Source organism: Lathamus discolor, chromosome 11 (assembly GCF_037157495.1).
Source record: "Lathamus discolor isolate bLatDis1 chromosome 11, bLatDis1.hap1, whole genome shotgun sequence".
In the NCBI taxonomy this organism is placed as follows: Eukaryota; Metazoa; Chordata; class Aves; order Psittaciformes; family Psittacidae; genus Lathamus; species Lathamus discolor.
The window spans coordinates 12,249,201-12,264,353 of NC_088894.1; the positions used below are offsets into that span (position 1 = coordinate 12,249,201).

The window sequence follows — 15,153 nt, forward strand, 5'->3', positions numbered from 1 at the left end:
CCTTTTCCCTGAGAAAGCTCCTTGCTCTAACCTCTGGGAATACACTTTCCTTCCCAGATTTCATGTAGATTGATTTCTTTCACCATCACAACCACATTTCTGCATCCAGCTCTAGTTTCTGTTGATTATCCAGCTGTGATATAGCAGGAGAGGAGTGGAAGAGGACCGGCAGCAGGTTCATTTTGAAGCCTTGATCCACCCAGCAGAACTGGAAGGTATGAATCATTTAAGTTGTGCTTCATCAGCCCTTTGAAAGTTTGCTACTTTGAAAGTAGACGGCTTGAAAGTCAAGAGGAAGAGTTCCAGCCTCTTGCAGAAGGATTCAGTGAGTCATGAAGCTTCCTGTCAAACCGTGTTCTATCAAGGTGGATTTTAAAGGGCACAAGGGTGGTTCAGCTTGGAAGGGATGTATTATGCCCTCCTTACGGGCACACCTCTGCATATGCAGTGGTTGTGCAGAATAACTTTTGTCTCCACCTTCTAACGTACCTTTCTCTGACCTATAGCAAGACCTGCACTCGTGGTTTGGCTTTCCTCTGTCCTGTTAAAACGCATGCAATTTTGTTTGCTCAAGGAGAAAATGGGAAAGCCAGAAGGAATTAAGCATCATTATTCTACCATGCTCAGTCATGTTGAATATAGTGAGTGAGGATGAGAAATTGGCTGGGCATGCTTTTGGAGGAACACAGTATTCTCTACCTGCAGAGTTCCTGTTCAAGACATAAGCGAGGCCATAGAGAAACATGAGGTAGACTTGGGAATTCCACCTTTTTACAGTGCTTCTCTTGCTCAGCTGTGAAGTAGACTACTCAGCCATGTGAAAGAAACAACCTATTTCTCAAGGTCTAGGAGTCGAGATAATTAAGGTGCATTAACATTATGGAATCACAGTGTGTATGCGTGGAGGCAGGTTTAGACAGATCACTCTGTATAGTCCGGCTGTGCTCCCAGAGATACTGGCGGCCAGCTTCCCAAGGGAGTATTAGGAAAGGATAAGGCAAATGTTACTCTGCTCTGAAAATTTTAAAGAGGTCATGCGCTGACACCAACCAACCACGTAACTGTGGTGCTGCAGCCCTGATTCTGCTCGGCAGTTTCATGCCTTACCACCTCGTCTAGCTATTGCTTAGCTTTGCCAGAAACGCGTTTAGCCCGATCTGGTAACTCCTGGAGCTGCTTCAGTTTCATCTTATCCTTATGAGAAAAAGGAATGTCTGAGGCTGTCTCACTGAAAGTGTGAGTCTAAACCCACTGCATGAAGTCCTCAACCTCCATTTTAATAGTTGAGGGCAGTTTGCATCTTGTAAACAAGTTTTAACATTAGTATAAAAAGTAATCTCTTTAGTACTGAATATTCAGACCTCTTAAAAAATTGAGTCTGTTCTTCTAAGCCCAAAGCCTTGAGCATCCTGAGTTTGAGACTCCCACAGAGCTGTTGTTATCTGGGAGAGGACAGTCTCCTCCTGAGTCTGACACTTAGCATTTCACTCATTTCTTTTTTTAACTTGTTCCAGACAAGTACCTGCTCTCTATTTCCTACCTCTCTCAGGACTCTGATTAACCTCTGCTCATTCCCTTTCCAAAGGAAATTCACGTTCTTCTCTTTCTCTAGGAGAAGAAAATAAATCATTCCCATTACTGCTCTGTGGTTCTCAAGCCAGTCCTAGCTGTTCTGTATGGCTGTAGGGCATGGTGGACAGCAGATGTGTCCTGGTGAGGTTAAGATGCTCTTTTGTGTAGGAGCATTGTACTGCTTAGTGACAATTGCTGTTCATTACCTACAGAATCACAGTATGAGGACTCACATTTTCTCTAATTTTCCTTTTATTATTTGGTGTATTTGAAGAAGCCCTTCTTGTCCTTCACATGCTTAGTCAGATATAATTTTGGCTTTCCTTGTTGTGTTTCTGTATACTCTGGCAACATCCCCATATTCATTCAAGCTGCCTGTTCTGCTTCCACCTCCTGTATATCTCCTGCTTGTGTTTGAGTTTTGACAGGTGTTTCTTGTTCATCCATACAGGTCTCCTTCTTCCTTTGTTTGATTTGTTGCCCATGGGGAATGCACCTTTCTCTGGCTTAGAGGAAGTGATCCTTGAATATTAACCAGCTCTTTTGGACCTCTCTTCCCTCTAGGGCTCATTCCCATGAATTCTCCCAAGAAGGTCCCTGAAGAGGACAAAGTCAGCTTTCCTGAAGTCCAGGGTTGTGATCTTGTTGCTCTGCTTCCTCCTCATGTGATGCTGAACTCCATGATCCCATGGTCACTGTAGCCTAGGCTGCTGCCTACTTTTACATCACCAACTTGTCATTCCTAGTTTGTTAGTGTCATGTCCAGCAGCACACCTTCCCTCATTGGCTCCTCCATCGCCTGAAAGTTGTCATCAGAAAGTTATCATCAGTGCTCCCCAGGAACCACCTGGGTTGTTTGCTCCTGGCTGTGATGTTCCTCCAACAGATGTCAGGGTTTTGAAAACCCCATGAGAACCAGATTCTGTAATTGGCTTCTTCCAGCTGTCTGTACATGGCCTCATCTTCAACCTCCTGATGAGGTGGTCTGTAGCAAACACCCACAAGTGCCACCCTCACTGGTCTGCCCTTTAGGCCTGACCCATACGCTCTCGACTTACTTATCATCTGCTCCAAGACAGATCTTCAGACATTCCAGATGTTCTCTCCCATAAAGGGCAATTCCACCAACCCTCATAAATTCCTGTTGGGCACGGAGCCAAAAATATGCAATGCTAAGGTAAAATTTGTAATAGAGCATTGAACACATACGTGATGTACAGCATACAAATGAATGATTGTAAAGCTGTCTTAATATGACTCTGCTGGCAGCCACATTGAAATTAAAACATTGACATACCTGGACCTTGGCTTGAACAGTGGCTGAAATCTTCAGTGTGGCCCAGATCTTCATAAAATCAAGATGAAAGACCTGTAAAGAAGAAGCAGGGCTGGGATTCTGAAGCATATGCTTGTTTCAAATCTCAACACACTCTCGGCAAACACATGCCCTTTCTCAAGTGCTCCTGTTGATCTCTTGCATCCTCCATACAAGGCAAATTGGTGTGTGGGAGATACCACCACATTCAGCAGATGTCTGGGCTTTCAGCTTTGTTAAAATCTGTTTAAATTTACATCCATTATTATAGCATGCAAATTCCTGGGCTAAAAGGAGAAGGAAATGCACATTTGTTTTCTTTTTCGTGATCATCTTTGGTAGCCATAGGGCAGTTGGAATAATGTGTTCTCTTGCAAATGAAAGCAAAGGCATAAAAATAGATCTTCAGAGCCTATTACTGTGGCAAGATCTTTAAATAAAACCCCTGAGAATATACTAGTTTCAAATTTGCTGCTTCAGTTAGATTCCCCACATCACCTTCTCTCCAGAAGATGTTTTTATCTGGTGCAAAACTAAAGGATATTCAGTCAGAAAACCATTAGAGATGCTTTTCTAACAACCTACGATAATACCTTTGCCAAAATAAAACATCTTTATGTGCATATGTATATACAGTTTTCTTTGCAGTTTTCACTGGGTATAGTTGTCTTCACTCCTGGCCACTGCTCTTAAATTGCTACTGCATTTCCCTGCTGAGACTCCTGCATTTTGTCAATATATGAAATGACGCCAAATAATCCATTGTCCTCAGCAGTACCTCTTTCTGTTTAGGGAAGTCCCTCAGCTAGAATGGGAATCTTAGCAAACAAAATGGTGCCAAAGTCACTTGTGGATGAGAGGACAAAAATCGCAGGACTAAATTGCTGTAACAAAATTAATATGTTGTCTGGGCAATGTCTATCAACTTATTCACTTGCATGTGGGTGAGGATGTGGGCCACCAGAGCAGGCAGAATGGCCGCTGACCATTTAAGACCAGATATTCTTGTAGCTGTCAAGCAGAAAAGCAGCTGTCCTTGGGATCCAGCCTTCAGGAAGGCAAAACCATCATAGAGCTCACAGCCTAGAAATCTGGGTACCTGAGCTGCATAAAGCTGCATCCTTGGTTCATAATTAAATATCCTGATGACCCAAATGTATGTCTCGATTCCTGAAAATGAGTTTCCCTTTACTCTGTGACTAATGCATTACCATGGATGTGTTTGTGCCTGTCCAGTGATGATGATGATGACTCTTCTCTGTAATTCTTTTCTGCTCAAGTAAAAGCCTGGATCTGAGCAATGGAATAGGTCAGAGAAATAAAAGCAGTGCCAGGTTGGCAGCTAGGATTTCACACTCGAGCAGATTGTTGTTGCCATTCCAGCACCTCCAGCAGCGGGCTGGCTTGAGGGAGGATGCTTGAGCTCAGCAGATCTAGTTTTTGGGTTCTGGCTTTCCTGCAGACTCGCTGTGTGCATTTTGGCAACTTGCTTAATTTCCCTAAACATGATACAAAACCCAGGGAAGTCAAGGAGAGTCTTTCCAGGAGCTTAAATATGCTTTAAATAGGCTCTTTATGTCTCTGTTTCTAGTCTATAAAATGGTAAATGCACTCTCTCATGTATTGGTTGTAAACTCTGTGCTCGGTTTGTTTCTTACTGCTAGCACAACAGAGCACTGATTTTGGTTGACCTTCTGTAATGTGAAGGTGAACATAACCAGTGACCTTTCTCCCCCTGATACACGAACTCAGCTGGGTAGCAAGCATCATCCTTCCAAATTTTATGCTGCTCATGTACAGGAAAAAGTAAAGCTGATTCCCACTGTCTGGGAAACAATTCAGACAAAATTAAAAACAACAGGAGAAAAGAGGTCAGGCACTTCTGTTCTTTATGGCTTTGGTTTGGCTTCTGCTCAGAGATGCTACCAACCCACTGGCATGATCATATTCCTGCAGTCGTTTCCCTTTACCTCTTTCTGTATACTTTGTGGAAATGAAAGTGCTTTGTGATCCCCACGCCCTGATCTGCTTGCTGGGAGAGCTCAGTTCCCATTGACTCCAGTGCCACACTGTCCAGCCCGTGTTCTCACTGGGACCCTGGGAGCGCTGTAGGAAAACACTGCCTGCCAGGAAGCCAGGTGGCTGCAGCAGCCCCCTCCTCTGCCCTGCCAAGCAGTGCTCACTAATTACTGAGCTCATCGTGTGTCCTGGGGCTTGATGGCTCATATTTACCCACTACAAAGAAAACACACCCAAAGAGGGTCATAGTTAGTTGAAGAGGGTTGCACTGTCAGGGGAGGAACAAAGATACTAGTATGACTTAGATAGGAGGATTCCTGCAGATTTGTAGAGGGTTTTTGTTTGCATAAGCAGCATGAGAGACCTTAGCACAGCATCCATCAGGTCAGAGCTGGATTCCTTTTCTGCTCCATGGTACCAAGGTGTCGGACTTGTAGTACTGCCTAGGAACTAGGCAGGAAGTCTTGTGTCTCCCTGCTTTCCTCCCTTCCTTCCCATCTTCTGCAGGAATCTGCAGTCAAACCTCTTCTTGCACCTCCTGCACAGCCTGAAGCGTAGCTGAACTCAGAGGTCTGCCATGCATTCCTGCTGTGCTCAGTAAATGTCATGGTAGAGGAGAGCCAAGAGATACTCGTTTCCAGCAAGCCACAGGGCTGGAGATGTTAGCTGCAAGCCAAGTATGTTAGAATTTAAGTCCCCATATACAAATTGTCCTTATGGCCCAACATAAAGGAGACCATGACCATTCTGCTCCTAAGAGGAGGATACAGCTGTGAAGCTGAACTGAGGCTGGTAGTTTTAGTGGCCAAGGAGAGGATTATGTGGGACTGCAGGAGGGGACTGCTGAGAGCTCTGGAGTCTTGGATCTCTGAGATGGACTAGGGAAGAACCAGGATATAGAGGCATGGAAAGTAAAAGTCTGTGGGCAGGAATGGTTGGGGAAGACATCATGGGGATGCTTCAGAGTCTCAGTATTGAGCCAGGACTTAGCATGAAGGTAGGGAATGCTTTCCTGTGCTGTGTGACTCTATTTTGCTTCTGGAAATTCAGTAGCTTTGGGCATTCAAGCTGTTGTGCCTGAGTTGGTATATGCTTTGCAGTGGTGAAAGAGATGCAGAAAGGATACGAAGCCATGTGGTTTCATGCCTACAGCTACAAAAGCTTTTGGGTCACTGTCCTGGGTTCAGCAGTAGCAGTCATTTTTCTCCTTCTTAGTAGCTCGTGCAGCGCTGTGTTTTGACTTTTGGCCTGGGAACAGAGCTGAGAACACAAATGTTTTAGTCTGACCAAGGACTTTGTGAGCCTCATGCTCTGCCAGGGAGGAGGGGAGGCCGGGAGGAAGCAGAGACAGGACACCTGACCCAAACTGACCAAAGAGGTATCCATACCACAGCACGTCATGGCCAGGAGATAACGGAGAGTTACCTGGAAGGGTGGGGGGACTGCACGGTTGGAAGAGGTATTGGTCAGTGCTTGGTTGGGTGGGGTGAGTTATCGATCAGCTGGTGCTGAGGTGTTGTATTCTCTTTGCTTGTTATTTCCTTTATTGTTATTGGTGGTAGCAGCAGTGATTTGTGTTATACCTTAGTTATTGCACTGTTCTTATCTCAACCAGTGGGAGTTGCATTCTTTTTAATTCTCCTCTCCATCCCTCCGGGTGTAGGGGGAGGGAAAGAAGGGGGAGAGTGAGTGAATGAGCTTTATGGCTGGGTTTAAACCACGACAGTCACCATGTGGCCTAGACAAGAACAAGCAGTTTTCTCCAAACCGCTAGTGTTCTGCTTCAACAACTGATGGCTCCCATGAACTTTGTTCATTTAAAAAGTGTCCATTAAAGCATTTCTTAAGAAAAGTCTTTCTGCGGTATTTTAGGGAAGGAGGAGTGAATGTATCTACTTTAAGTTCTGGACTTGAGGCATTCACCATGCTTCACAGGCAATTGTTGCCCACCACTGTGATGTATAAGAAGGGAAATGCACTTTTTGTTACGAGCTCTTTATCACACAGTGAAAGACAATTCTATGCTCAAGAATACCCGCTGTACTCAGCATAATTCTGGGCTCTCCAGAGCAGCTTAGAGTTCAGCTGGCTTTTGCTTTTGCAGCTCCATTCCTGAGGTCAAATCTGAGGCTGTGCAACTTTCACTGGCTTCTGAAAAATGTAGATTTAGGATTCTTTTTGCTCATTGGCAATTTCCATTCCTTTAGTGCTACTATAAGTTCCATTAACTTAGAGTTAAGCTAAGGTTATGCTCCTGGATGAGCATCATAAAATACACTACCTTGACTATGGAAAGTATTTCTTTCATGGTGCTTTAAGAGGTCTATAAAGCTGTGATTAAGTGATGTCTAAGTTTAGCTCTTCTGCACAGTGTTTTGCTGAGAGCAGAATCAAAACCTTGTTGGGACCTTTTCTTTAATATGCTACTGTCATAGCAAGATGCAGAACCATCAGACCTAGCAACGCTGCTTATTTTAAGCCAGCAACAGCTGAGGTGCCAGCAGTCCCATTGCAAATGCTTGTAACATGATGATCACGTAAGTAACAGCCCAGCTCATTCTGCGATGCCGGGGAATGTGTTAGTCTGTGTACAGGGAGCAGCTGGCAGAGGAGGGAGGGCTGAGAAATGCCATGCAAGCAGGAGCCTGGGCTGAGCTGAGTGCTTTGAAAGGCACAAGCTGTGCAGAGTTTGTTATAGTGAAACAGCTGCATGTAAGGGGGAAAAAGAAGGAAGATAAAAAGAAAAAGCAAGGAGATCTTTTGTCCAACCCAGTTGGATGTTCGTGGCTGTTCTGTGCAGAAGCTGCATTGTTTTAGTGGAGCAGCAGCAAGATAAATCTTGCTGCTTTTTTAGTGTGTTTTGTTATTGAAGTGTTTCAGCTTCCTTCTGGCTTGCTAGCAGGGAAGTGTTCCCCTTGAACTGAGCCCATCCCTGATATGCTGCACAGCCAAGCCTCAGCTCTGTGTGCCACCCATGGCCACCACATTGCAGACCACTTCTGAGGTGACACATGCATGTAGAGGAGTAGGCTCATGTCCCAGCCAGTGCAATGTACTTTAACAGGCAACTTGAGCACAGCAGTTGAGTGGTCATGAAAAATCACTGCTGCTTTACTGTGTGAACTGCCAGACCTAGCAAGGACCTGCAATCTGCGATTGAAGAGGGCTCATGATTAACACCAACAACTTAAGCAAATCTTTCTCCTGGAAGTGAATAAGTAGTTGTCTTTGAGACTGACAGAAGTAGAGCTTGTTACTGTGGTGTTATTTTAATGCAGGTTGTGTAATTTCACCTTGTTCTGAACTCCAAAATCTTGGGTGGGAATAAGAATGCTGCCATAGCATGAACTATGCTGCCAAAGCAAGAAGCCTTTGAAATGTCCCGGGAAGGCTGGTGAATGTGGTGTTGTGCAGCTTAATAAAGAGACAAAGTTTAAACAGGCAGCAAAACAGCAAGGTCTAAGGTCCATATGAATTCACACTATTATTTGCTTTCATGGCTTCCTTTCCTTCAGAAGAGGCAGCTGCGTCAGGATCTCTTAATCTAGCAAAAAAGGGGGACCGTCAAGTGATTCCCATAGGAATGATTTCCTATGCATAGCCAAGGGCTACACTTCATAAGACTAAGCCTCTGTGGTGCTGTATGTTTGAGTCAGTCCTTGCCCAGTGAGCAAATAGTCTATATGCTGTGTACAATGGGAGAGGGGATCTGAAGGCACAGGAAAGGACAGTGACTTTTGCATGGTCACACATAGAAGAGTGGCATAGCAAGGCAGAAAACTAGAGGGGACTTCACATCCTGGGTCTGTCCTGAAGGCAAGGAGCCAGCAAGCATAGGGAGGGGAAGGGTGAAAAGATCATTTGTAAGTAACTTCTAGTCCCAAAAGTGATTCCCTCCAGTCCCTCTGACAGCTCCAAGTATTTTAAACTGAGCAATAGGTGTTATCCACATAAGAATCTTGAAATCAGTTATTGTGCAGGACATGAAAGAGACCTGCCAGCCACTGGTCATGGTCATGCCCTGCCCAAATTCCTTTAACTCAGGACCTTGTTACCAAAGGCATGCTTGCTGGAGCAGGTCACCGTTTTCACTACGTTTACTGCTTTCATAAAGAAACATCTCTTTCTTTCAAGCAAGCCTCCTCCTGGAATACTTGGCTCAGCTGCTAAACAGACAGAAAACCCAGTTGACTGAAAAGGACTTTGTATTGCCCCCATAAATCTTTCATGTAATGCCCTCCAAGTGCACCAAAAGAAATATCAAGCTGCAAAAAAGTAGGATCCGTAAGCATATTTCCTAGTTTTCATCTTTTGTTGTAGGTGTAATTGTGGCTCAGGAGATTGTATTTTCAACTTGGCACTAATGCACTTCAGAAGCGACAGTTCCTATTCAGCATGAGTGACTTATCCTATTGCCCCATTGCTGTATTTTGAGGGCTATCACTGTCCAGCATATTTTTCTTCGGTAATGCCACTTTGTGGCTATGAAGTCTCAATTGCAAGACACATGTGTGAACACTTGACTAGTCATTCGTCTAGTTTACAATTTGTAAAGATGACATGTAATTTAAATAGTGTATGTAACGTTAAGAATCCCGGTACTGATTTAGTAGCTTTATTGTTACCCTGTCAGCAAAATTAATGTTCTATTTGCAGAAAGCATCAGTTCATTCTTCCTATCTGCAGAAACAGAGAGGTTGGGATACGGGCTGAGGTGTCTTGACAACTGAGAAGTATGTTGTATGCCAGCACCTGTCACTGCTGCAAGCAGAACAGGCATTTTCCAACACTGCCTTGCATTAGAACCAGCACATCCCAATTACCAAGTAAGAAGGACAACAACAGAGTGACAGGCAGACTGAAGTGTGAATCCACAGGCAGCAACTGGCTCCTTTCCAGCAAGATGGTTGAAATTTTTGGTTTGAATAGAGGAGCCTAAGGGAAAAGCACAGGAAGTAAAATATTAGCAACAGGTTCTGCAAAGCCGGGATCAACTTCCTCTGCTTTATGACAAGAGGAAGGGAGATCCTCTCCCCTGTTTCCCCCCTTCTCTGCATTGTGCATTCCAACAGACACAGCCAGTCGTTAATTGCCCGGGGAAGCAGCTCCCCAGGGGTTGGAGGTAAGAAGGGTCCAGGAGTGGACTCCAGCCAGGAGTGGACAAGGGGGCAGGCATGGGCAGCGTGCTGCTGCAGTCCCTCAGGACCTGACCAAGAGGCATGGGTCCAGTAGCAGTCACTAGTGGCAGCCAGTCATTTCCAGACAGGTTCATAGTGACAGGTCCTTGGTCCAGCCACAAAGCCAAGTCAGGATCAGCAAGATATGAGGCCAAATGCAGGCTGAGCTCTAGTTAGCCCAGGCAGGGACTAAAGACAAGGGCTTGAGAAAAGTGGGTGGCTCCAACAAGGGCTCTCACAGCTCCTTCCCTGATACCTGCTTACAGCTGCACCACCTCAGAGCTGGATGTTGAGTAAAAGCAGCCAGGCCCTTGCAGGGTGCTTTTTTTAGATACAGCTTTTGAACTCTTGTAGTGCAGGATCTCTATTTTTGATACACTGGAGAGGTTGGGAGTAAATTACAGGGATCACAAGCAGACTTTGCACCCTGACAGCCTCATCCCCAATCCAAATTACATTTCTACACCTCTGCCTTCAGTGAGAGCGCATATCTTGTGACCCAGTTGTCTGGCAGTTTGCATGGGGACAGGGTATAGACGGCTGTAAATATTCTCTTGTGCAGTGGCAGGAACCTGTAGGAGGGAAAATGAACTGTCAGCTTGAGAAGTGAAAGAACAAAACCATTAATAAGAGCATAATAAGACTGTGGAGCATGGTACAGCGGCACGGAATGGCTGCAAGCAGGATGAGATCTACTGCAGCTTATCTAGAGGTGTCTCAGGCCAGTAAACCCTTCCAGCAGATGCCTTGATGTTTGGAATGGACCCTCTGCAGAAGCCCTGTGGTGATAGGTAGATAGATAAGCACCTCTCAGAATAAGGTTGGACCCTTCTTACATTCTCTGATTCTTCAAAAGTGAGGGTACATGGGAGTATCCCAAAGACATTCATGGCAAGGTGGCCACTGAAACCTGTGAAGATGAGATAGGCTGAAAAGAAAATGAAATGTAGAAGAGCCAGTTGTTAAAGCACATAAATTGGTGAGGTAACCAGATATTTATCTTTTTGAAGCTATTAATGGAAGAAGAAAAATAGAGCAATGCTGAACCGGTTTGGACTGGTCTGCCATCTCTATTTACACCCGTATTTTGATGAAGGCTCCTATATTCATGAGGCTTTTGTAAAGCAATTTATTCTGCAATTGATGTCTAGTTTCCTGCAGGTTTATGAACCTTTCGTATTGTCTTGGGTTAAGCTGTTCAGCCCCTGGAGTTGTGAAGCACCAGAATAAGTTGCCCATGTGGGTTGTGGGATGTACATTCTTGGAGGTTTTCAAAACACAGTCAGGCAAGGCACTGAGTGACCTGATCTAACCTTGGAGTTGACTGCTTTGACATTTGCTATGATTCCAAATTCCCTGTGCTACCATGAGACTAGAAAAGAGATGTTTTATTAAAAGCTGAAATGTTTATTCAGCCTCTTAAATCTGCACATCCAAGAAAGGAGAAATGATTTCTTTTTAGTTATAATACAATTCTGACATTTCAGGACTAATCTGATGAAGACTCTGATGTGTTCTCTGCCTTCCCATTTTTTCAGTCCCCAAATGCTCTGATAAGGTCTTTGCAAACCAAAAAGCCAGAAGTTGTTTTTAAAAAGGCAAGGAAACCTGCTCCTGGTGACCTCTCCTTTAGCTCCTCAGAGGTAGGTGTGGAAATTTCAAGCTGCCCTCAAGCTGACTAGGAGGAAACAGCCCAGGAGCTTGGTTCTCCTGGAAATGCTCTTCATGTGGGAGAAGAGAGAGGAAGGCATTTAAGGACAAGAAAAGTGAGTCAGGGAAGAGCAAACTTAATCCTCCGTCAAATCATGTTTAGGGCACGGTTCATTTCTGTCAGCGCCGTATCTACCACTGGGGTTTACCTACATGGAAGGAAAAAAGGGAGAGGTTTGTCTGCAGTGACTCTCTGGAGCTGGCTGTGTTGTCATCAGGTCCTCTCTCCCAGCGAGGCAAGATGTAGGCCAGAAGGTGCTTTTAGGCAAGACTGAGACCTACTAAAATGATCAAGTGTTGCAGCTGTGCAGGTCATGGTGTCTATTTAGCTCTCCCTGACCTGATGGTGATCTCTCTCCCTGGGAGGTGAGAGATGTGTATCCCTCCTTTGGCCAGGAAGACCAGTGATAGTAGTAAATGTACCTGTCTGTGTACTCTGTCTTGTTAAATTTGTGCTTATCTATGCTGCAGTATACAGGAGATGTTACCTTGGCACAGGAGTCCATAGTAATACAGGAGATCTGGGCACAAAGGTGAGTATAGAAGAGGTTGGTGGGGAAGCATCCATCAACTGAAGCAGAAAACGTGACTTTAAAATCCTTTATCCCCTACATCTTCCCAAAAACATTTCTTTGCAACTTCCTTATGGAAATTAAACTCAACTCTGGCAAGAAAAAAGCTCATGTAACTTCCATGCTTCGAGCCAGTCTAGCTCTGTCATTTATTGGGAACAAGAGAGCTTGCCTTGCCTTCTGTTCTTGGTTTGCCTTGTCTCGGAGTTATATTAAACTAAGCAAAGCATCTTTCATCCTATCTCAAGATGTAGCCTGCAGGGTACAAGAGTGGAGAAACATCATAAAATTAGTTAGGAGCTTCTGGGACCATCATCTCACATTAGGAAGAGTGCTGCTGAGTGCTAATCTGCCATGTGAGGCTAGCTAAGATTAGCATTCGTAGGATGTCACTTGGGTTTGTGCCAGATTCCCTGCACCCACCATTCTTGTCCATATGTATCCTGGTGAGGAGCTGACCATCCTGATGTTTGAAATACTCAGAGGAGGGTGGAGCCCTTCTGGGGTTCGTGCCAGCATCAACAGTGTGTGTTTGTCTGTCTGAGAGTGCTTGCTATCCTCCCCTTGCTCATCCTGCCTCACCTCCAGGTAGCTGGGGCCTTAGCCATCTGGCATCAGCCATGCATTAGTCATTCAAAAAGAAAGGCTAGAGCTGATACAAGTATTTCATAATCCTGCATCGACAGCTCCCATGGGATTTACCAAGTATACCAAGTCCTCAGGGCAGGGACCCTTGAACTGGAAGGTTTGATGTGTCAGGGGTGCATTAGTCTAAAACCTGGTGTTCAGTGGACATCAGAATTACAATCTTACTTAACGAGTAAATGGTTCTGGGTAGGAGCTCTTATATAGGCTATATAAGTAACGACCTTGTCCTGGATAGCTACCTGAGAGCAGCACCAATGATGGCATGCACTCATTAGAGCATCCACAACTAAGTACACAAGCATCACTGCAAACAAAATGATACATAAAGAAAACCAGACTGAGATCCATTTGTTCAGGGCAGTTGCATGAGAATGTCACTGAATAACCCTCTCTTCTGCTCAAATAAAGGGCTGCTAGGACCCAAAGAGTCACAAAAAGAAGATACTAAGAGGATAAGACACAAAGAGAACACAAATGCAAGGTGTGGGCAGACTTGGCCTTTGACAGAGCCTGGGGATAAGTGCATCTGTGAAGAAAAGCATCCATGGAGAAAATCACCATCTCAACTCTCAATGAGCAAATCTTACGAGCTTCCTGCTTGGTTTTTATCAGAAGAGCTAATTGTAAAAAGAACAGCTAGCCATGCCATCTTTCGGGGTCATTTTATAGCCCATACTATTATTTCATGTCTAACCCTCACCTTCTTGGCCTTAAGATGAGCAATAACTGGGTGTAGAGCTGGTGTATAACATTTGGAAAGCCAGTATGGCTCTACATGCATTCTCATCATTGATGGGCTGGTTTCTCTAAACATCTTTGTTTAGAGAAATACATTTTGGAGAAAAGGGAGTGACATAGGATAAGGGAGACCATCAACCCCTTCTTGCTTTACAGAACATAGTTTATTCTTTCAGCCAGTTTTGTTCAAGGAGCTCAAGGTGAAGGAAAAGCTGTTTCCACAGGACTAGGATGCACTGCATTTGATTTTCAAATTGTGGTGGTGTTGTTGGTCAACAGCTATAATGAGGTGGAGCTGACAAGGTTGGCATCAAAGGCAACATACTTGAGAAACTGGAGAAATGCAGTTTTTGCCCGAAGACTTCATTAGCTTTTGTTTCCAAGAAGAACTTCCCATAAGAACTCCCATTAGCACTGATAGATCTATACCAGCACAATCTCCTGCCAGGTAGAACCTTTTATCATCCTTTTGTGCAATATCTGTACCTATTGCAGAAGATTTAATACAACAGACCAAGAAGTGACAGCACCCTCAGCCCAATTCCTGACACTCAATGGTGTAAAGCAGATTAGAAGATAACTGCTCTTATTCCCACAAGCTTTGCTTGTGCAAATCACAGCTGCAGTTTAGAGTGAAATTCTCTCTAGTCCTATTGCATTGCTGTCTACGTACTTGAGGAAATGGAACTGGAGTAAACTTGAAGTTAAATGTTTCTGCTTACTTTTCCCAAGTGCTAAACATTGGAGGGCAGGTCTTTAACTGTTGGAGAGTGATCTACTTCCTTTGACTTAAGTGAAGCTGTGATAATTTATATAGGAAGAACCCTTCCAGTGTTCTGAGAGCCCAGGCAAAAGGGAGATCTAGGCCCCTTTTGTCTTATGAAGTGACATTGTCAGAATATTTATCTGTTACTAAGGTTGTTTTGGTGATGATATTCTTACTGACGAGTGCTCTTGTCTCTCTTGAAAACTTTTCGGTGTGTTTGCAGTGACTAAAGGAATAAGCTTCCACATACACTCACTGGAATTGACTGAAGTACCACTGAGCTGATAAAATACAACCCCTGCTTGGGCAGACACCCACAACTTCTACAGCTGTTGGCTGAAAAGAGCTGATGAGTGTAGCTGCTTCACCAGCTTCCCTAAACAGGAAGCTAAATTGAAGTGATAGTATTAGCCTAACAGGCTTTGTACATTGGCCCATCCTTCTGCCCACCTTCCCATCACTGCTCCTGCTGAACCTCATTCTTTACAAAGGAATAAGGACCAAGTGACTGCACAGCAAAAGGAGCCATTGTCAGAGTCAGCCCCCATTTTTCGTATTGCACCTTCTCTGAAATAATACAGCATAATTACTGCCTCCCCCCCTAAATGACATCAGCCTTTCAATCATCACAATGCA

The 15,153-nt window shown here is 44.5% G+C and overlaps 1 long non-coding RNA gene across 1 annotated transcript in view; it reads left to right on the forward strand.

The window, feature by feature from the left end:
• Positions 1 to 4,381, forward strand: part of LOC136020552 (uncharacterized) — a 31,803-nt gene extending 27,422 nt beyond the window's left edge. Inside the window, exon 2 of the long non-coding RNA XR_010615407.1 lies at positions 2,137 to 4,381. This is a non-coding gene — a long non-coding RNA (uncharacterized LOC136020552). The remainder of the gene's footprint in view (positions 1 to 2,136) is intronic.
• The last annotated feature ends 10,772 nt before the right edge of the window (positions 4,382 to 15,153 follow it).